The sequence below is a fragment of the Lissotriton helveticus genome, chromosome 4_1, assembly GCF_964261635.1.
Source record: "Lissotriton helveticus chromosome 4_1, aLisHel1.1, whole genome shotgun sequence".
Taxonomy (NCBI): domain Eukaryota; kingdom Metazoa; phylum Chordata; class Amphibia; order Caudata; family Salamandridae; genus Lissotriton; species Lissotriton helveticus.
Window position 1 is genome coordinate 247722848 of NC_136063.1, and position 21586 is coordinate 247744433.

The following is a 21586-nucleotide window of genomic DNA, read 5'->3' on the forward strand; positions in this document are numbered from 1 at the left end:
GACTGCCCAGTGGGCTAGCGGCAGTAGAATTTTGTGAGGAGGAGGTATATAAAGCTATAATGGACTCCTCGAAGAATAAGGCTCCGGGACCAGATGGAGTCCCGGTAGACTTTTTTATATATGCCCCAACAACCTGGTCTAAAGTCCTCACAAATGTTTTTAGGGCAACAAATGATGGATGTTTTCCAGAAACTTGGAATACATCTGTCATAGTACCCATTTTTAAGAAAGGAGATAGGGAGAATCCGGGATGCTACCGTCCAATTTCTTTAATAGACTCTGCCTTTAAGATTCTGGGCAGAGTACTATTGACTAAATTGAGATCAAACCTGGAGCTCTGTGGGGGCCTCGCAGAGATTCAATACGGCTTTAGGGAAAAACGGGGAACCTTAGAGCAATGTTCAAATTTACATCTCCTGATATCTAAGTACACGGTGGCCGGGGAGGGTTCACTATATCTAGCCTTTATGGACCTCTCCTCGGCCTTCGACTTGGTTAATAGGGCCAAGCTCTGGGTTATACTCCGTGAGCTTGGTATCGAGGATTCCTTGGTGGCCCTTATAGCAAGCTTGCACCAAGGACTTACTGCGAAGGTCCGGGTAACTAGGGAAGGGCGATGTTCTGACAGCTTTAGGTCAAATAAGGGTGTACGACAAGGCTGTATTTTGGCCCCACTTTTATTCACCATTTATATTAATGACCTAGGAAAGTCCTTGTTAGCAGGTAACGCTGATGTCCCGCGGGTAGGTGGGAAGCAGATTCCGGCTTTGTTATATGCGGATGACGCTGTTCTCATCGCCCGCACGGGCATTGGTCTACAGACCCTCTTGGAGCTTTTTGGCTCCTTTATGGCTAAACTAGATTTAAAAATTAACGTGACCAAATCGCACACAATGATTGTGGGCCCGCAGAAAAATAAATTACACACAAAAACTTTTTTCTGTAAAGGCGAGGTTCTCTCCAGGGTCCCTGTTTTTCCATATTTGGGGGTCCTGTTTGACGAGAAGGGCTCCTGGGTCCCGCAAATTAAGGCCAAGCATATTTCTTTAGCCCGGTCCACAGCAGCCCTGATGGATTTCACTAAAAGACTAGGGGCCAAACCAATGGAAGCTGTGATAAAAGTGTATAAAAGTAAATGCATTTCGATAGCCTCATATGGTGCAGCTTTGTGGGGTTATACCAATTTGGATAGTATGCAAAGGGTAGAGAATAAGATTATTAGAAGAATCCTGTCGGTTCCAAACTCTACACCTACTTACTCCATACATGAGGAAGTTGGCCTACCCTATATTATAGATGGATTGAAATTGGCCCCCTTACTTTTTTGGGCCAATACCTGGTTAAATACAGAGTTGTCTCTAAATCATACAATTCTTAAAGATGTGATTACAAGGGAGGGGGCAATGAACATACCTTGGTTGAGATACATAAAGTCATCATTCACTGCCCTCGGGAGACCTGATTTATATTCAACACCATCAATAATCAGGAAAGCAGACATTGCATGGATCAAGAAGGAATTCCAGGGGAGGACACGCTTATTGAGAGAGGAGTCTGAAGTTAACAAACCATTAGTAAGAGCACACTTGGTTTTGTCCTCTTCCCCCTCGATGGAACCATACCTGCAATATGTTTCTAAACCCTTGCACAGATTTTTGCTAACCAGATTTAGAATGAATTTGATCCACTATTTACTAGGCTCCTTCCCTACGTGGGGCAAACCGGAGCATTCACCACCGTGTGAGTGTGACCAGTTTTCTAATCAGGACACACTTCATTTTCTGTTTTTTTGTGCATTTTATGACACGGAGAGGAGAAAATATCTAATTCCCCTCTTGAAAATTCTTGGCTTCATACAAGTGAGACCAGCCTTGCTTTATCTCCAAAGATTACCGGATGCACACGTCACTTTTTGTGTAGCAAGTTTTTTAACAGCCGCTTACAGAGGAAGAAATAAAAGAATCCCTAGAACTGTATTGCTCTAAACCAAATATTAATGTATTAACTGTAATTTTATTTTTATCTCATGGAGATTAGTTAAGTGACTCTTTCACGGACACTCTGGAAATATAAAATGAATTGTGGGTACCTTTGCTATGTTTTTAATGTATGTATTTTTCCTGTCTTTTATGATTTTAACAAAAATCGAATAAAGTGTATTGTGACTGACTGACTGACTGCTTGCTGAACAAGCGCCTGGTCACGGAAACCTGGACCCGCTAACCACTTGAGACCCTTATATATACACCGGGGTGGTGTCGAATAAAGATAGTGTGTCACAAGGTTCCCAATTGTGTAAATACAGTTACACGCACCTCAGTCCAGAATACCCTTGCCTGATCTTCAGAGGCACCTAGAGCCCGCTGCCCCCGCAACGCATGGCGAGGGAAAACTGACCCAAAACCCTATCACCCCCACAGGCTCTAGCTAAAGATTGGCTACCCATGACCTGGCAAGGAAAAGACACTTGCACAAGTCGACCCCTTGTGCCTGGCCTTCGTAGGACCCAATGAAGCTTAAACAAGCAGCCTATACAACTGTATATAGATGCGGTGCAACTAGGGGAACTAATACTTCTTCCTCTTACCACCTGGTATGTGAACACTGCAAAAGGAATCCCGCTTTCGTACCTGAAAACAACTAAATAGATGCTGTCTGGTTGAAAAGCTTACCCAGGCACCAGGCCAAAAGGAGCAAAAGTAATTGCAAACCTGGCCGCATAAGTGCCCACATGTGACCCACGATAATAAGCAAGAAGCGGCAAAATGAATCTGCCTGAAACACAGCAGGGCCAGGGATGAGCGGTCGTAGTGGGATCAGGCTGGAGGAGGTATATGTGACTAATGCAGGCCCAACATTCTGTGCAAATAGACAATGTAACACCATAGTGCCAATTTGCCCGAGATAGAAAACTGGCAATGCTGTGGAACAACTATGTGAGTGTCACGGCGTGTGCCAGGATGTATGAGGAATGTGTGGCTCATGCAGGCCCATCTAATCTGCAGGGCTACCCATCAGTCAGGTGATGTGCTGAACTTTGTCTAGTATATAGCTGCCATGCCATAGCCTCCGACCGTAACCTTAACAAAGTAGATACAAAACGGTTGCCTACAAGGCCAAAACGCACCGAGCCTGTGAAGGCCGACCAAGTGGGACACAGTGTCTAGGTGAAAGCTTACCAGAGGGCATTACCCCATGCCCCTCCACTTTGTGTCAAGCCCAGATGTAAAAAATTGACTTTAAACAAAGTTGTCTGCCCACGTCCGTACCCTTCAAGAAGGTAGGTCAAAACAGTTGCCTACAAGGCCAAAAACGCCCCAATCCTGAGAAGGCCTGAAAACCAGGTACGCCGGTCCCGTGAAAAGAAAAGGCTGCACTCCAAACTAGGGCTTTCAGATCCAGGACCCCACGCCCTGGTCCCAGTGTGTAATATTCCTTGTACCTGCTCCGCGCCCTGGCAGGCCAGCCAGATAGCGTAGCAAGGTCTACATAGGACGAAACCCAAGAGTGTCTTGGACGAGGGAGAAAGGGCCAGTGAAAGCCCAAAGCCAGCGACAACGGTAAGCAAAATCTACCTAGCCCAACAGGATAAAGACCTTAAAAGAGCGCCTGTTGTTGAACGAGGTACACCTTCCATCCTCAACAGGTGATGCATGATAAGCCCCGTCTTCCGAAAAGTTACGGAAAAAAACAATACAGCATATGGCACAGGAGGTTCATGAGACTGTTTCCACGGAATACTCAAGTTGCCCTGACTCGGACAAATGAAAGGGGGAACACCCAATATCCCGCAGGAGATGCCTGCAACTCATAATCACCAAATCCCACCTTAATTCTTCCCCGGGGTGGAATAAAGCGCATGCCCCCTTCTAAAATCCCCAGAGACAGAAATAGAACATCAGGTCAGACACTACATCTTAAGTGGGTGACTACATAACACTTGGCGAGCTGAGATGCTGTGGTCCCAAACCCGGTAGACCCATCTGCTGTCCCTAACTGGCGCAAAGTGTAGAGACCAACCCTGTCCTGCTTGCTAGACAGCCCCCGGGATAGCTATCCCACCACCGGAGGAGGGAAAGGGGCATGCCTGTATCATAGGGTGCTGGCGGGCATAAGTAATAAGTAGTTCAAGCGGGAGCCCTGCCCTTATCAAACCATGCTTGAATAATTGCGCGCTGACAACAGTCAAGTACAAGCCGGAGTAACTGCCCCTTGATAGAGACAAGTGGAGGACAGGGACAAACCCCTTCTAGTTGCCCTATACCCAGTCAGCTGCGTCCACAGTCCCACAACCCCAATGGGTAAGGCCCTCTACTTGGTAATACATCCGGTGACCCCCCGAAGGGGTAGGGTCGTTTGCCAGCGTGGTGCATGCAACTTGGGGAACACAACAAAGAATAAAAAACGCTACCAAATTGAAATCAGAGGAAAAGGGCAGGGGCAAAATGGCACAAAGCTACAGAGTCCAAGCCTGCTTGTCAGTACGAGAACTGGTAGACCACCTAATCATAATGGTAGAGCAAACGTAGTGTCGCTAATCTCTGTCAAAGACCTTTCAAACTCGCAAATAAAACTCTAACTATGGGAGTGTCCTCCCAGGGGTACCAATGTGAGGGAGACTGCCAAAGAGATGAAAATCCTTCTGGACGCTGAACAGAAGAACCTAATACCTAACTCAAAAAGACTCAATCATCGACCACAGATGGATAAAAGGCTGGGAAGGCCCACCGGGGGTAAAACCCATGTCCAAGGGGTCAGACACCGGCCCCTGCAGTGTATACAAAGTCCACTGCACCAGCAAACCCGCCTACAGGTCTGTTCCTAATGTGAATCGCACGGACACCTTCTGGAGACGTCCACCCTAAGTGGGGATAGGAAAGATAAGGGTGTATGTCTGTCAGCTGCAGCGTGATGCCCACTCCACCCCGGGTGCGAAAACATATCTACCTGTAGTTCGTTCTGGTGACCCCCCGCGGGAGAAGGGCAGGTCTCCAGCGCTGCTCCTGCAGGTGAGACAATAAACATCCATTAAAAGCCCTGCCCCCCCTCACCTACCAGAATATATACTCGCCAAAGAGGCAGGGGCCCACGATGCCCCCTGTGCTACCACGTTCAAGCCTGATGACAGATAAGGGAACTGGTTTGTCCATGATATATTCTTGGAAGGGGTGGGGTGGGACAAACACTAGCGTAGTGCAGAGGCAGCAGAGAATCCGAGTCTAGAAACAAACCCTTGTTGGAATGCTAGGTCAGCGGATGACCCTAGCACTGATGTGTGTTATAATAATAACAACTAATTTGTCCCCTTACCATTCTACCTAGGGACACCTCCTCATCCCAGGGCAATATGCAGACCTCAAAGTTACTTTCCCTTAAAGACACTTCCTTGATAATATGCTCCTTCTCGGGAGAGATGAAGACCCAAAAAAGGAAAGTTCTATTCACCTAGACTCTGGAAGAGTCTTCCCCGTAACATGTCGATAGACATTCTGCCTCTGGATGGAGACAAATTCCTACTACCTAATGTAGGTACTCTTTTGTAAAAAACAAAGCTCACTTTAATTGGTAACACACTGTTAGCTACCTCCTACATAATGCTTGCTTGCTGTACTTTTACCAGTGCCACCAATGCCTACGTCACTATTGTTCTGGTGTTAGTCAGCTGCCAAGAGATCGAGTCAAAACCTCTACGTGGACAATGCACTGATGAGAAAATTGCACCCTTGAAAATATAATCCCCCTGAAAAGCCCCGATAGCTGCTGCCCGAATCGTAGCCCAAGAAAGTCGCTACTCCAAGGACTTGTTAGACATATTCAGGTGCTTACTGAAAATGCTCCCAAGGACGGATATGTCCCTAACAAGGAGCGCCTGACACCTATTGTTGACGTCTGTGTAAAATGAAGGCCATAAAAGTGTGATTACGAGAAATAGGCACCGCAGAGGGCTGCGAGGCGGGATAGCTTTGAACCTTGTTCCCCTGCAATCCACCGAAAATCTAGCACGGCGGGGAACTGCCTGCGAGACACACTGCTCTGCCACCTAAAGGACCGTGGCCTCAGCGACGACACTTTGCCACCCTATATGATAAACATGAAAGAACACAACATGAAACGGACATGGCGGCGAGTCCGAAGCAAAGCCTTCTCCTGCACCCTACACAACCTGGAGGCGGTGGCTCCACCAGTGCAATTGCCCCGCCGTGCTGCCGTCTCGGAAACCTGGACAAGCAACAGCGGCCCACAAAAGCACGCACCACGGAGTGAAGCAAAAGTAGCCCCCATCCCTTCGAGGGGAAAGGCAACCTGGCTGGCCAGCAACGGCAGTGCTGACAGCACTAGAGAACGCCAACGTTTGAGGCCGCATGCGCCTGCAGTGCCCCCATGTACGACTAACCGAGCCCAACTGCACACAATCAAAGGCCCCAATACAGGACACCGAGGAACCAGAGACGCTAGGAGCTCTGAGCTCCGGAGGGGACTACAGCTGTAAGAGCCAACGGGCTCTTACAGCCAAGCCAGTGCGCCCCCCCACTGCATCCGACTAGTTCCCCCGCCCTGAATCGAGTCGGATCGAAAAGCAGAGGAAAGACGAGTCCCTGTAAAAGCGGGTAGGCAGGGAATCTGCCGCTTACCAAAGGCAAGCCTGCCCAGGTCAAAAGGCAAACCGTATGATAAAACCCCGCGCCCCACGAGAAGGCCGGGGGGGGGCGAACCCTTAAGTGTGAGGGCTTGACTTCGCTACAAGAACCTAAAGTGTTTCCGAAGGGAATATATACCAGCGACTCGAAGTAGCAGAAAGCGGCACGGAAACAGCAGTCCTAGTGATAAAAGGCCGGCACTACTCACGAGAGCAAACCCAGCTCTCTCCGCTCCTGCTGTAGACCGTGCATACCAAGATGACCGTACCAATGCCTTTGCATGTAAACAAAGGTAATACAGACACACCTAACCACTCAATAGGAGACTTAAAGTACAATGAAAGTGTGTCCTCATGTAACATAACTGGTGCTATGTAAAGCGCTCTGATAACTGATTCGGTTCGGTTCTAGTTCGCGCTATATAAAACTCTGCAAAAAAAATGAGGCAACTCCACAAGTCAGCAGCCAGAAACAATTGCACACGAATTCCATAAATAGAACTGACATGCATGTCCCCGCAAAAGAAACAAATAATCAAAACAGGCCGAACAACGGGCCCCATATCCCACATGCGCCGGACATCTCGCGGGAAACTGCCCATAACAAATGGCCGCACCGGGCGCCCTTACCCGCATGCGCAGGACATCACCAAGTAGTGCCCCTAAAATGGCCGAAAACCGACGCCATTGACCACGTGCGTCGGACATAGGGAAACAAACTGCCCTAGAAAATGGCCGCCCTGGGCCCCATTACCCCTCTGCGCCGGACATCACACAACTAGTGCCCCTAAAAATGGCCACACACGTACGCTATTACCCACTTGCGCCGGGCATTGGCAAGTGTGTAAACGCAGCCAACAAAACCCCAAAACCAAATCCAGAGCCTAGAGCAGCCCCGTTCCACGGCACTGGAAGCAAAGTTCGAGGCGCCTGTCGTCAACCCCTAGAAAACTTCTACATCACCCATAATCCGGCGCCTCTCTGGACTAACCTATCGTACCGCATAAGTGTACCAATACATTTGCCCCCACTACCTCCTATCCAGCACACCAGTTCAAAACTGGGAGACTCTTAGCTCACGGTAGTCACCTTTGATAATGCACCGTTGGTTACCTCTGAAATTGTTGGCTCACGAAAGTCAATGTTGCTTCATTAATGTGACGTTTGCTTTAGTATTTTGCTCACCTGTAATGTTCACAAGAATCAGATATGTTCCTATTGTGAAACGCTCTGACAGCTTCGGGTCAAGTCCACGCTACATAAAACGCATAAATAACATAAATAAACTGTGCCTACCAAACCCCACACAGCCCGACTGCGTGAAAACTCGGAGGTTGCCGCTAAACTTGCCAAGATACTACTTGAAGGAGAAGTGTAATCAGCGCTTGAAGAAACAACGGAGTAAAGGAACTCACCCCGCCTCCGCTCCTCCTGTTGGGGGGCTCAGGGCAACGAGAACCCTAGCTCCCAAGCACAGCTAAGGGTAGCAGGAGCCACAACAGGGTGAAGCAAAGCGAGAGGGGTTTCTCAAGAAAACACACGCACATGAGGAGGACCCTGAAAACACCCGCACTCCTAACGCCAGGCCGCCAGCGCTACCACGTGGTGAAAACGCCTTACCACACCCGGAGATAGCACATGCACAAGCATGCAGAAAGACATTTGGCCACCCAAAGGTTTGCCTAGTACTGTGGCCGAAGCCTAAAAGTCTGCAGTCTCCCTTCAATGAAGCCTTGGCGCTCCAGATAACCATCCCTGAAATAGGAATACAACCTCGCCCTACACTTACAATGATCTGCTCACTGATCAAAGTCTGTCCGGTAGCATGACAAAATTACCAGGCAGGCAAGAGAGAAATCCCGCTGACCTCACTCCCACCAGCATGCCTGCCCAAGTATCGGAAGTCCACAGAACACCCTGCGGTAAACTTCATGCTCAGTTACAGGGACAGCTGAGTGGAAGTGTAGAATGCGCCATGTTAAAAAAATTAAAACAGTTTAAAAAATACAGCGAGTAACGGGTACAATGTGCAAAACATCCATACGAGCAAATATAATGTAGGTCTCCCCCGGCACAAGCCTCGGGAGGACTTCGCAGCAGGATCCCAGCAGTCCCCGTGTACGTTCGGGCGCAGCCGAAAAACTCGCTGAGCCCTCCGGCCCAAACACAACTAATGCTGCGGAACAGAAAGCACCAACATAAACCGCTCCACACCCCGGCATCAGAGCTAAAATTATTAACAACCCCAGCGGTCTCACATACCTCAGCTTTACATAGCGCACCATAAAAAAGGAAAGAACACATCACTCGCTCCAGCGTGGCGGAAAGCTGCTTCACGCCATCCAAGGCCTCTCCGTGGGATCCCGGACCAGCTCGCACGCACAAACGCGGGCCCACACACGCGAGCCCAGCACACATGCCCCCAAATACCCGCGACCGGGCACTGGAGCACGGCATAGGCCTCTGAACCCCCGCTGTCCCCTCACCCGAAATGGCAAAATTAACAGAACCTTCAGCAAACCGACTCACCGCAAGCGAAGCCAAGCCTTGGCCCGGCGGAAACAGCACTCCGACGCCAGACCAGGCCTCTGGCCCGCCAAGATGCACGCGCGACCAGAGGGCAACAACACGGCGTCAGGGTGAGGGGACAGCGGACAAAGAGGCCGCTCGGTGGGCGGGGGAGGAATATATACTCTCCCCCGCCCACACCAGACTGGAAGTGACGCGCGGGACCCCCTTGGATCTCGTAGCGCTGGGCTGCTCCGTGTGCCATCTTGTGGCACTAAGGGGGCCGCCCTCTTACTAGTGTCCCCTGCGGGGACGTGTCGGTCGGCCGCATTGATTGGAATGCGACACACTACCACTGTTTGCACACAGCGCACCTATTTAAAGGTGCAGCGTGGCATAAACAGGGACAGTCCACCCATTGCATAATACAGTCCCTGCCTGATACCTAGAAAAAGCATATATTGTAGTTTGTGTTGTGAAGCCCTCCAACGCCCTGGGCCAGGCTCATACTGCAAAAAAACAGAAGTAAAACATTGCTGTGCAAGTTCCATTTGCCACATTACTAGAAACCTTAAATCTAAGCACCCGTGACTTTTAGAAACTCATGGAGTCGTTAAAGCTGTAGCTGGTGGCAGCTCGTATGACATTGTTGAGCAAGTTCTGAAACTGGATTCCGGTTGCTGTTTGCACCCTCCTTTAAAGGTTTTAAGGCCTTGTTGATCCCATCTCTACAAATGTGACGGTCTCACCCATGCTTGGACGCCCATGTGTAGATTGGCTTAGTGCATTACATAAAGCCTGATAATGAATATGGAGTGTATAAGGATGGTCTGAAAGAAATAATGGAACTGGATTGTTGTAATAGTATCTCATGGCTTAAACATGTTAGATCTTGGTTAAAGAAGATTGGTTTAGCACATTACTGGGATGATCGGCCAACATTATCTCTTTAAATTCGAGGAAAATGCTAAAATCATCATTGTGGGAATATTTGGAACACAATGTGTTGAACGAAAGAGTGTATGGATCATTAACGACTAGTTTTCTCATGTTCAAAGATACTGCATATTATGAATGCTTTCTAGATGAGGTATACCCACCACTTGCCAAGACACTTTATATGAAATAAAGATATGGTATCTTGAGGATAAATACAAGTATAGCAAGGTGGTCAAACAATAGTAATGATCTATGCACTTTATGCTCAGGCGAAGCCAAGGAAGATGACTTGCACATTTAGTTTTTTTGCTTGGCCTATGCAGCACCCAGAAAAAGATGGATCAGACCTCTCTGCTTAAATTTAGGTGTGAGATCATATAAAGAGGTAGGTAGGAAGGATTCTAAAAACTGATACCAGTCAGGTTACTATTTTTGGCATCAGCAAGTTTTTGTTAGCCACAAATTTTATAAGAGCTAAATCGGGTCTGAAACTATAGCAGAAATACCTTGTTTGAAATCCATGAGCTGCTCCATGCTAAATTATTTTAATGAATTGATAATATATTCACAAAAATACCCTAATTATTATTGTTGTTGGATTGTTATGGATATATTTTTTAACTTCATATATTTTTATTTGTACATATGCCTTTTTAACTATTTAATTAGGTTTTAAATGTAATCGCCCCTGCAATTGCCTTCCGGCATCTCTGCTGAACTGCACTTTATCTTGCTTGCTATTTTCCAACAATGTCAATTACGTTTTGATGTATATGTATGTGTGTTTAATTATCTTTTATGGTACTAACGTACCGAAATAAAGATTATGATTGATTGATTGAATATGGAGTGTGCATACAGAAGAGCCGCGTGTGCTTAACTTACTCCCACTTTACCTCCAAGCGAGGGTGTGAACGAGTATTCAAGTTTCGGTCGATGGCATGCAATTCAATTGTTGGGAGGCGTCCTCAAGGGAGAAACGCCAAAGCAGATTCCATGACATAAGGCAGTGCCATTGCATTTGATCCTGTTTTTCCTGCTGGGTCTCCCATGTCAGCGTGAATGATTTACTGGTATTCATGACGAAGTTAATTAGCATTTTGTAATGAGTGGGTGCAGAAATAATAACACGTCTTTAAACGATCCACAGTGGTAACAGCAAATAGTATTGTGCTCTTTTCACTTTCCACTTGACCAAGTAAAAACCCAAAACATGTTTTCTGCACATACACAAGTGACCATTTTACAATGATGGGCGTTTGAGGGGTATCATTCCCTTTTATGGAAATCTAATAAAATAATCCATATTAGCTTCTATATCTTTCTTTATACATGTTCCCTGCTGTAGGGCGTGCTTCTAAACATCTTCTGACTTGTGTTAATCACATATATTTGAGTGAGCACTTCACACCATCCACAATTTATTCACATGATGCAAGGGAGGAGAGACATATTTACAATGAACATTTAAAATACAATATATTTTGCTGTGCTCAATCCTCTCTCTAAAGGCCATGCTTAGGCCAAGAAATCTATCCTCGTGTACATGTTACGTGAGTTCAGTTGCATGATAGTTCTTTTCTTTTCTCTGAGCTTAAACTTCAATGTATTAAAACCTATGTAAAAATGGGTTATTAGTTGAGAAGGGTAAGTTCTCACCTCAAGTAATAATCACCGTCTTTGTCAGGGTGTACAACTAAAGTATCTAATTGAATATGTACTCAACACCCTCGTAGCTATGACACAGAGCAGACAGGCTTAAAGATGTCACTATTGTCGCGCTCTAAAGGGTATCCGTGCCAGTTGTGGTATAGAGGCTACTATCGACTGAAAACAGATCGCACTTTCTCCTGTTGATACATAGGCACTTAGCAGCGTTGCACTGGTGTGACTGCTTGCACAACAAAATAAGACATGGAGTATTAACACAATAAAACTTCACAAAGTTCTAGAGGAAGCGTTGCAAAATTGAGAAAGTTGCAAAGTCTTACACTTGCCAGATTTGAGAGGAAAATCATGAATGTTGTGACAATTTATGCAGTAAAAGGTAATCCTCAGAATCTTCACACATTTGCCAATGTGCATAAACAACTCTGCAAAACTGCAGTGAAAAGGCTTGCATGTGTTTTCCATATTGGCTGTTTAATTTGTGTGAAAATTGTCTTGCAGCATGATCAAAATGGTCTTTCAATGCACAGAAAAGCTTTATATGGTGTGGAAGCAAACAACCGGGAGACTGCAGTATTATATTACATTGACATTTGTGACACCCTACAGTCATGCCACACTCTTCCATAGAGCACAGTGATCAATTTAATAAAAAATAAAAAAAATCAGTGCAGGGGATCAAAGTTTCTCCATGGAGCCCAAACCTAGTTCTCATGAATGCTGTGTTTGGGAAACACCAAGAATGGCTATCTTGATTCCAACTCATGCCTCTTCCTTCCGCTACCCTACACTTCCTGACTCCTTACCCCACTCTTGCAATTACGTTTCCCTCTTTCCTTTCTTTGTTACTGTTTTCCTGTCCTCTCATTCCTTCTTTCGGCTTTTTCTACCGTTCTCAAACTTTTTCTCTCTGAGGATGAAAAATAAGTTCTGGTCCCCAAAAATGAGAACTGGTGACCACCACTGGCAACTACTGGCACACATTCTGCACTTCTTGCATAGCAAAACAACAAAAATTAATAAAAATGATTACTGGTTGAAGACGAGCACGCTTTGCAATAGAGGAGGTGTGTTTATGTGTCCCTTGGATAGGGTGTTTTGAGAGGGAGATAGGAATGCGGTACTGAGATCAGTGCCTGTTTATCACACATTGTCACTGTCCTGTATCTATCTCCTAGCTATACCTGAGCCAGTCCCTTCTCCAGTGCTCAAGAGCTTTGATACCTTCTGAGTTTTAGTGCTTTATAGACATCTATCGGTAAGGACCAAGACTCCTAAGTCTCAGGATCAGTTTTCCAGTCGTTTTTTGAGATCCCAACAGCCCATTAAACACATCTCTGCAGCCAAGGGCGTGTTAGCATCTCAATTGTAAATGAATTGAAGGTTTTAAGTGTACATTGTATTAGTCAATGGCTAATCCAGAGTGGGATTTGACACCAAAAGCAGCCCTGGCAAAAACCAAGGCGCACATTGCCCAATATCAGTGAGTGTAGCAAGCAAAGTCAACCTTCACCAAGGAGTTATGGGGTGCCTTTTTCTGCACCCAAATATTTAAAACACAGGAACAAATGGTGCACTCCCCCATTGGCCCGAACTCAGCCCAGGGATGAGGGTGATGCAGCTCTCTCACCCATCAAGTCATGGCCGGACCTCAAGGAATTGGGTTCCTAGATCCGTTCTGTCCCTGATGCCTATTTCACAGAGATAAAACCTCCACAGAAGGTACTTAAAAATATAAACATAGCAGGTGCCCCTATTGAAGTTCCACTTCTTTCACAGACAAATGATCCTAACTCCTGGGCGTGTCAAAGGCAAAGCAATTGTGTTTTCTCAGCAATTCTATATCGAAAAATGATCTGAAATCCTACTTGGAGGGGATTGTATTGTTGGTCTATTGAAGCGCAATCTGTATGTGAGCTTGATTGGTGGGTTCTTTTTTGTCCTCTTCTGGGGAGAGCAGAGTCCATGGTTCTCCCTTTAAATTGCTAGGAGTATGCAAATGTGCACATCACTTGGATGCTTCCCCCATTTGGCCCAGCCCACCTTAGCAGTATCGAAAGTCTTCCCGTCTTTTGCCAGGTTGATGGACAGCTTAACAAGTGTCCCCACAGCACATTTCCCGCTGCTGATTCTGGTGAGAAGTTCATGATGTAGAGGATTCTGAGGACATCTCCACGTTGTCTTTTCTATGTTATGTTATGTTAGGCTACATTTATAAAGCGCACTGACACCGGAGGTTTCCTGGCGCTGAGATTGGGATTGAGGGTGATGGCAGAGGGCTAGTGGGAGTTCGAGAAGAGCCAGGTCTTTAAGCTCTTTCTGAAGCTCAGCAGGGTGTCAGAGGTTTTGATTTGTAAGGGGAGGGAGTTCCACAGTTTGGGTGCCAGATAGCTGAATCTGCGGCCACCCAGTTTCTTTAGTTTAACCACCGGAGTGGTGAGGAGGTGGAGATGGGCAGAACGGAGGTTACGGGCCGGGCAGTGCGAGTTGATGAGGGATTTCAAAAAGGCCGGGCACTTGGTCTGCCGGGCTTTGTAAGTTAGGCAGCCGATTTTAAAAGCCGCCCTTTGTTCGATGGGCAGCCAGTGCAGCTTGGACAGAAGGGGTCTAGCAGATTGCCATTTAGGGGCTTTGCAAATGAGCCTTGCTGCCTGGTTCTGCACCTTCTGGAGACGATGGAGTAGGGACTTGGGTAGGCCCCAGTGAAGAGAGTTGGAGAAGTCAAGGCGGGAGAGAAGAAGGGAACTGACAATTTGCACCAATGCTTCATGGGAGAGCAGGTGGGATATTTTACAAATTTTTCGTAACTGGAACATACTGGCTGAGATGATGGCTCCGACATGGGTTTTAAGAGAGAGGTCGGTATCGATGTTAACGCCCAGGCTTTTTACCGAGCTCGACGGGCTAGGAGGTGTACCTAGCCCATTTGGCCAGAAGTGTGGGCCCCAATATGCCGGGCTTGTGCAGGCAAGATGAGTTCCGTTTTTTCCGGGTTTAATTTGAGCTGGTTGGAAATCATCCAATGTTGGATGTGGATCATCACTGCCTGAAAATCAGATGCAGCATCAGGGGTGTCTAAGGGGAAGTTAATCTGCATGTCATCTGCATAGTTAAGGACAGTGCATTTCCAATTTCTCAGTGAATGGATTAATGGCCGAAGGTATAGATTAAACAGTAATGGTGAGAGGGAGGAACCCTGAGGGACTCCGCAGGCAGTGGGAACCTGGGTTGCTGTAAAAGGGCCCAGATGGACTGTTTGCACTCTGCCTGAAAGAAAGGACTTGATCCATTCCCGGGCAGGGCCCTGGATGCCCGCCTGTCCGACACGGTGGAGAAGGATGTCATGGTCCACCGTGTCGAGCACGGCCGATAAATCCAGGAGAACCAGTGCCTGTGGGGACCCTCTGTCGGCATTCTCCCGGAGAGTGTCGAGGACTTTTAGAATGACTGCTTCAGTAGAGTGTGCTGGTCTGAAGCCGGCTTGGTTAGGTTCCAAGAAACTAGAACTCTCTATAAATGACAACAGGCAGGTGGTCACATAGGCCTCCAGGAGTTTAGAGGTGTAAGGCAAAAGGGAGAGGGGCCTGTAGTTGGCAGGTTTGGTGGGGTCAGCTCCTGCTTTTTTCAGGAGGGGAACCAGTATGGCCTCCTCGAACGCGCTGGGGACCGTGCCAGTGCTCAAAGAGGTGTTCAGAAGGGGGAGAATACTGTCAGGTAAAGCTGAGAAGACCGCCCTGAGGACGGGAGGAGGACAGCAGTCCCTAGGAGATCCTGATTTGATACGGGTGGTGAGCTCAGAAAGAATACTGGAAGTGATGGCTGGGAACTGGGTGAGGGAACAGGGGTTGAGAGGGGAGGAGTCTAATGGGCTGACAGGGATGGAGGGAGAGATAGCATTCTTGATATCTGCGATTTTCTGGATGAAGGAGGTGTTAAGCGCATTGCCGGTTTCTTGGGTTGGGGCCTGAGTGGGGAGTACTCTGTGATCAGATGAAAAATCATTCATGATTTTGAAGATTTCTTTGGATTTGTTGCGGGCTGAGTCAATTCTTTCAGAGATATGTGAGGCCTTTGCTTTGGTGATTGCGTTTTTATATTCATTGCGGGCCCTCACAAACTCAACGCGGTCCTCCTTAGAGTAGCCCCGTCTCCAGTTACGTTCTAAATGGCGTAGCTTAGATTTTAGTGCTTTGAGTTCCTCGGAAAACCAACGATGGGAGTTGCCGTGTCTAGTATGTGCAAACTTAGTGAGAGGGGCAAATCTGTCACTAGCTGATTGCAGCCAGGTGGTATGGTATTATTCATGTTATCACATATTTCTGGATAAACATGCACCAGGAACAATCACATTGCCAAAATGCACGCAAGGTCCCTGGTAAATTTCCTCACTCGTGCTCCATTATGCAGCTGTAGTGTAGAATACATACATTTATCCAAGGAGGTAGCACTTAGTCATTGACCAGTAGAAAGAACTCCACTTTTGCAGATATTTTGTGCAAAACTGTGGACTCTTGTTGGATAAAGGGTCAAGTGTGGTTCCTTTGTGGCCGAGTCACTCACACAGTTACTGACACACCCACACAGACACTTAGACATCCACGCACATGCACTGGCAGACCCACTCAGGCATTCACACACCCACTGTGACACATACAGCCACTCACAGACCTACCCAGACACTCATGCACGGACCCTCAGACCCACTCAGACACATACAGCCACTCACAGACCTACTCAGACACACACACCCACCCACTCACAGACCCATTCAGACACTCATGTACTCATTCACAGACTAACTCTCACACTCATGGAAGCATTCACAAACCCACTCAGACAAATACAGCACCTCATAGACCCACTGAGATACTCACTCATTCACCCACTCACAGACCCACCCAGACACTCAAACATCCTCTCACACACCCATTGAGACACTCCTGCACTTCCTCACAAACCCACTGAGACACGCAGGTACTCACTCACTCTGAAACGTTACAGGTTACTGATAAGGAATAAAATGTAAAACAAGTAGAATTAAAAAAAAAACCAAAGGTTACAGGGATGTTATAATTAGGCAATAGAATAAAAAAACATTGAAATTCACTGGAAAAAAACAAAGGTTACAGGAACATTATAGTTAGGCGCAGATTTCACTCATACAGAACCAGTGAAATTTAGCAGTTATAGTTAACTTAGTGAACTAAACGTTCTACCCCTGCTATGCACTGCTTATTACCTACCATATTACATCAGTAATGAAATGGTCAGTGATATCACTGATGACATCTGAAATGACATCACTTATGACATCTGAAATGACTTCACTGATAACATCATCCACAGTATAACTCACAACCCCGTACAACCTCTTCTATGCCCATTCCCACACCCACTCACCTACCCATTCACAGACCCATACCAGTAGTCACACACCCACTCACTCCTCCATAGAGTCACACACACACCCACTCACTCAGCGACGCACACAACCATTTGCTCATCCATACAGCTACTCATGCAAGCAATCACTCAGACACACAGCTACTCACACAACCACTTATTCTCCTACACAGTCACTCATACACCCACTCACCCATATAGGCTTTCAAAACAACCACTCACTCACCCACACCAGTACTCACTCACACACCCACACAATCACTTACATACCCTTTCATACATCCATACAAGCACTCACTCACCCATACAGCCATTTACAGACACTCACTGTCCATTACAGCCACTCAAACACAAGCTCACTTAACCAAACACCCACTCAACCAGCCACTCACCCACGCATACAGCCACTTACACACCCAGTCACTCACTCATTCAGACATGAAGAAACCCATAGTCACTACACTCCCACTCACTCACCAATACAACCACTTACACACCATCTCACTCACCCACACAGCAACTCACATACCCACTTATTCACCCAAGGAGCCACTCACACGCCCACAAATACAAGGAGACATACAATAACACAGCCACCCACATAATATATGTTAAAAGTAGATTCACACAATAGTAGTGCACCTGGTATACTAATTTAACTTTTTCAGTAGATTAGTTATAGTTATAGTTAGCTCGGGTGTATAGTTATAGTTAGCTCGGGTAACTATAACTGCTTTATTTCATTGATTTTGAACAAGTGAAATCTGAGCCTAACTATAGCGTCCCTGTAACCTTTGTTTTCCTTAGCGAATTTAGAGAATTTCTAAAATTTTCTAATTCTATTTCCTAACTTTAATGACCGGTAACCTTTGGTTTTAATAAGTGAATATCTAAGGTTTTTCAAATTCTATTTCCTAACTATAACATCCCGGTAACCTTTGTTTTTCTTAAAATGTTATACACCCATGGGATTTATACTAACTACTCAAGGATAACTAATAACATGATGCAGTGCTTCCGGGTCTGACGTTACCCAGGAGCAATACTTTCCAAAGCATTAAGTCATATATGTGCTCAAGCAGAAATGATGTACAAAGCAACTATTTGCAAAAGACAGATATTTTGTACAACAGAGATCAGTGCATGATACAGAGTGCCCCACAGAATAAATACTGATACAAAATATTATGCTAAGGAAGTAACACTGGTTTTATAACATGTTGTGAATGAATTAAAAAAGGCTCTGACCGAAGTGTTAAGGAATGCAGGCAAGGTGGAAAATGTTCTGGGTACTTTCAAAATGTTTACATGTAACAAACGACAAGCCAAGGAGTAGCCGGAAAATTTCACCACACTCCACTTACCATAATGGCACCCTGCAAGTGAAGCCCAACCCTCCCTTGAAGAGTTCCTTTCACCGTTCCATTCTCCAGCCATCTATTTACCTATCTTTTCACCCTCCATTCATTCACCCATCAACCCCTCTATTCACCCACCGAATCATGTGTCCAACCATCCTTTCACCCATCAATCCTTTCATCTTATTGGTGCTTTCATCTGTCCATCAATTGTGCCATCAATTGATTCATCCACCCAATTTTTACCCCGCCATCATTCCATCTTTCCATTAGTGCCTTTCACTTGTCTTCCTTTTATCCTTTCCATCCATCAATCCTTCCATTCAGCCTTCTTCTCTTAAATCCAACCATCCTTTAATCCATCCAAACTTTAAGCCATCCATTGTTTAATCTACCCATTCATTGATCCGTCCATCCCACTAAGGATGATGGTTCATCCTTCCATCATCCATACTCCCATCAATCTTGTTACATATTGTCATCCTTTCACTCTTCGGCCCATCTTTTCACGCTTTATTCAATCCTTCCATCTTTCGTTCCATCATCCATCTATTCAATCACCCATACCCTTATTCTTCCTTCAAACTTTCCTTCCATCCATTCTTTCACCACAGAATTTATCCCAGCAGCCCTTTCACCCATTCATCTATTACCTCCTTGTAAGTCTTCCTCGCCACATGAATAACGAAGTGAGCTCCAGCCCCACACCAGAACGCTCCAAAGCAAAAAAGGTTATGCCTCCCATCCCTTACCAATATGGCCGACCCAGGTCACCCTTGACCTCTATAAGAGGCAGGCCGGCCCAACCCTTCAGCCTGTTTTTTTGGTTCTGCGCTGCAGATTCTCCAGAGCGTGTTTCAAGTAAGTGGTTCCTGCTATAGCCGGGACTGGGGTTCCTGGTTGGTTGCCTTGCCCTAGGACCCTGGGACTATCCTCCTTCTTCCCCCGGTGTCTGGCCTGGGCCGGTTAGGTTCCATCTCTTCACAATTCATCTTTCATCCATCCACCCGTACACAATTGCATCTCTCCCTCCATCGTTCATGCATCCAGCCTTGCATCAATCCATCCACCCTTTCATCCATCTATTTTCCCTTCCATCATTTTCAGTCTCCTCCTCCAAGCTGTCAGTAAACCTTCTATCCATCCTCCACCCATCTGCTCTTCGACTCATCTTTCATTTCACCCTTCCATCCATGGATGGTTTCACCATTCATCCTGCTACAGGGGAGGGTTGACAACCTCACTGGCAACTAATACCTTTTCTTTTCTGCTGTTGCAACGGCTCAACGACAATGTTTTAAATGTATATAAGTTCAGTAAAAATGAGTATGTGCATTATTATGACCAGCAGAAATATAGCAGTGTGTCACATCTGCGTTTGGATGGATGGTTTTGGAGCACACACAACAAAGTGGTCACAGCACCAACAACAGGTATACCAAGATGGGGGAGAAAAAGTGTCAAATACAGACTCGCTACTGAGGGTGCATTATAAATATCGCTATATCAAGGGCAGTAAGAATACTTTGACTGGTTCACTTTGTGAACCTCATATTTAGGACCACTTATCAAAGTGTGTGTAAAAGCATGGATGCAGATGACACAGCTGCTCTGAATATTTATATTTCCCGTTTACCAAAACTTGACAGCATTTTACTTTTTCATTGTTTTGACCGTTGGGCGTTTATTTCCCCTTTTCAGTTCCCTTTCTCTGCTCCCCTTCCTCCTAGGTTATATTTTTCTTTCCTTTTACCATTCCCGGTCCTTGCTGTCCATTTCTGCCCTTTCCTCTTTCAATTTTCCATTGACCTTTCCCAATTCCTTTCATGTGCATTTTAATTTTTCTTCCGACTTTATTTTCCATTTGCCTTTACCTTTTCCCGTTTGCTCTCTTTTTGCCTTTCTTTTAATTTGCATTTACAGGTTCCTTCCCTTTCTCTTTCAATTTAATTCTCACTTTGCTATGATCTATTCTCGTCCGTTCTATATTTCAAGTTATCTTTTACCTTCCCTCCTTTTTCCTTTGCTTGTTCGCTTTTCACCTTTCTCTTTCCTTCCCTGTTCTTTTCTTTTCTCTTTTTCTTGTTTCTTCTTTCCTCCTGTCTTTACTCTGATGTTTACAAAATAAAAGAAGAGTGTCAAGTGCACTGGTATCTTCATGAAGACACAGCGGCAAAGACTGTGGAAGGACTGTGAGAAGATGTGCGAAAACACCCTTTTCATTAACACATTGGAAATCTTGGGATTTTTTTGGAAGCCCTCACTCACCAACCTAGATGGTCACATTCTTCATCATCGGGCCCACCAGGAGAAGCCGAGTGCCTCCCTGGTGTGCTGCAACGCCAGATTACTGCGGAGCTGGTTTTTGTGACAATGGTGTGAAAAGTGATGTTAAAAATGTCTAAAACTGTACCAATCACAATGATTTATTTGTTGGTCAGTTGAGACATGGTTAAAAAAGGATATGTGTGGAAAAACTACCGCAGATTATGATGGGAGTTTCCACTTAAAGTGGGGTCAACATGTTTCTGCCCTTCCTAAGTGTTTAGAATTACGTGGGCATTCGTCAGGACCATGTAGCGTGTACCTTGGCGGTATGGGCGCGCTAAGGCCCACCCTAACCTAAGGACGTGAAAGTTAAAAACTGTTTTATGTGTAAAAAAGTGCAAAACAGAACACAAACCACAAGTTGTGGGATTTACCTCCACTCAGAGGAACCTGTGTAGTCTGAAAAGGAAAAAGACAAACATACATGTAGGACAAAACAAACGATCAATGTTTACAGGTATGAGCTTGTCAGCACAGTCTCTGCGTTTAGGACGCTGTGAATTGGTCTAGAAGGCGACCTGGTGCCATACATCTATTTTAGTGCCAGGAAGTGCTGTAGGAGTGCCCAAAGGGGCATTACAGGCATGTGGACATGCACTATGGCAGAAAGAGTTTACAGGCCGTGGGACAGAGCCTTAGATTGAAGCACTCGTGAATAGAGATCAATCGACCATATAGTCGTGGTCAGAAGTGCTACTTCCTATAGGGGTGGGAGGGGGCACAGGTGTTGATATTGAGGATCTCA

The 21586-nt window shown here is 46.0% G+C and overlaps 1 protein-coding gene across 3 annotated transcripts in view; it reads left to right on the top strand.

Moving 5' to 3' along the window:
• LOC144828496 (CMP-N-acetylneuraminate-beta-galactosamide-alpha-2,3-sialyltransferase 1-like) overlaps nt 1-21586 on the top strand; it is a 363670-nt gene that overhangs the window by 18793 nt on the left and 323291 nt on the right. The gene's annotated exons all lie outside the window — the stretch shown is intronic.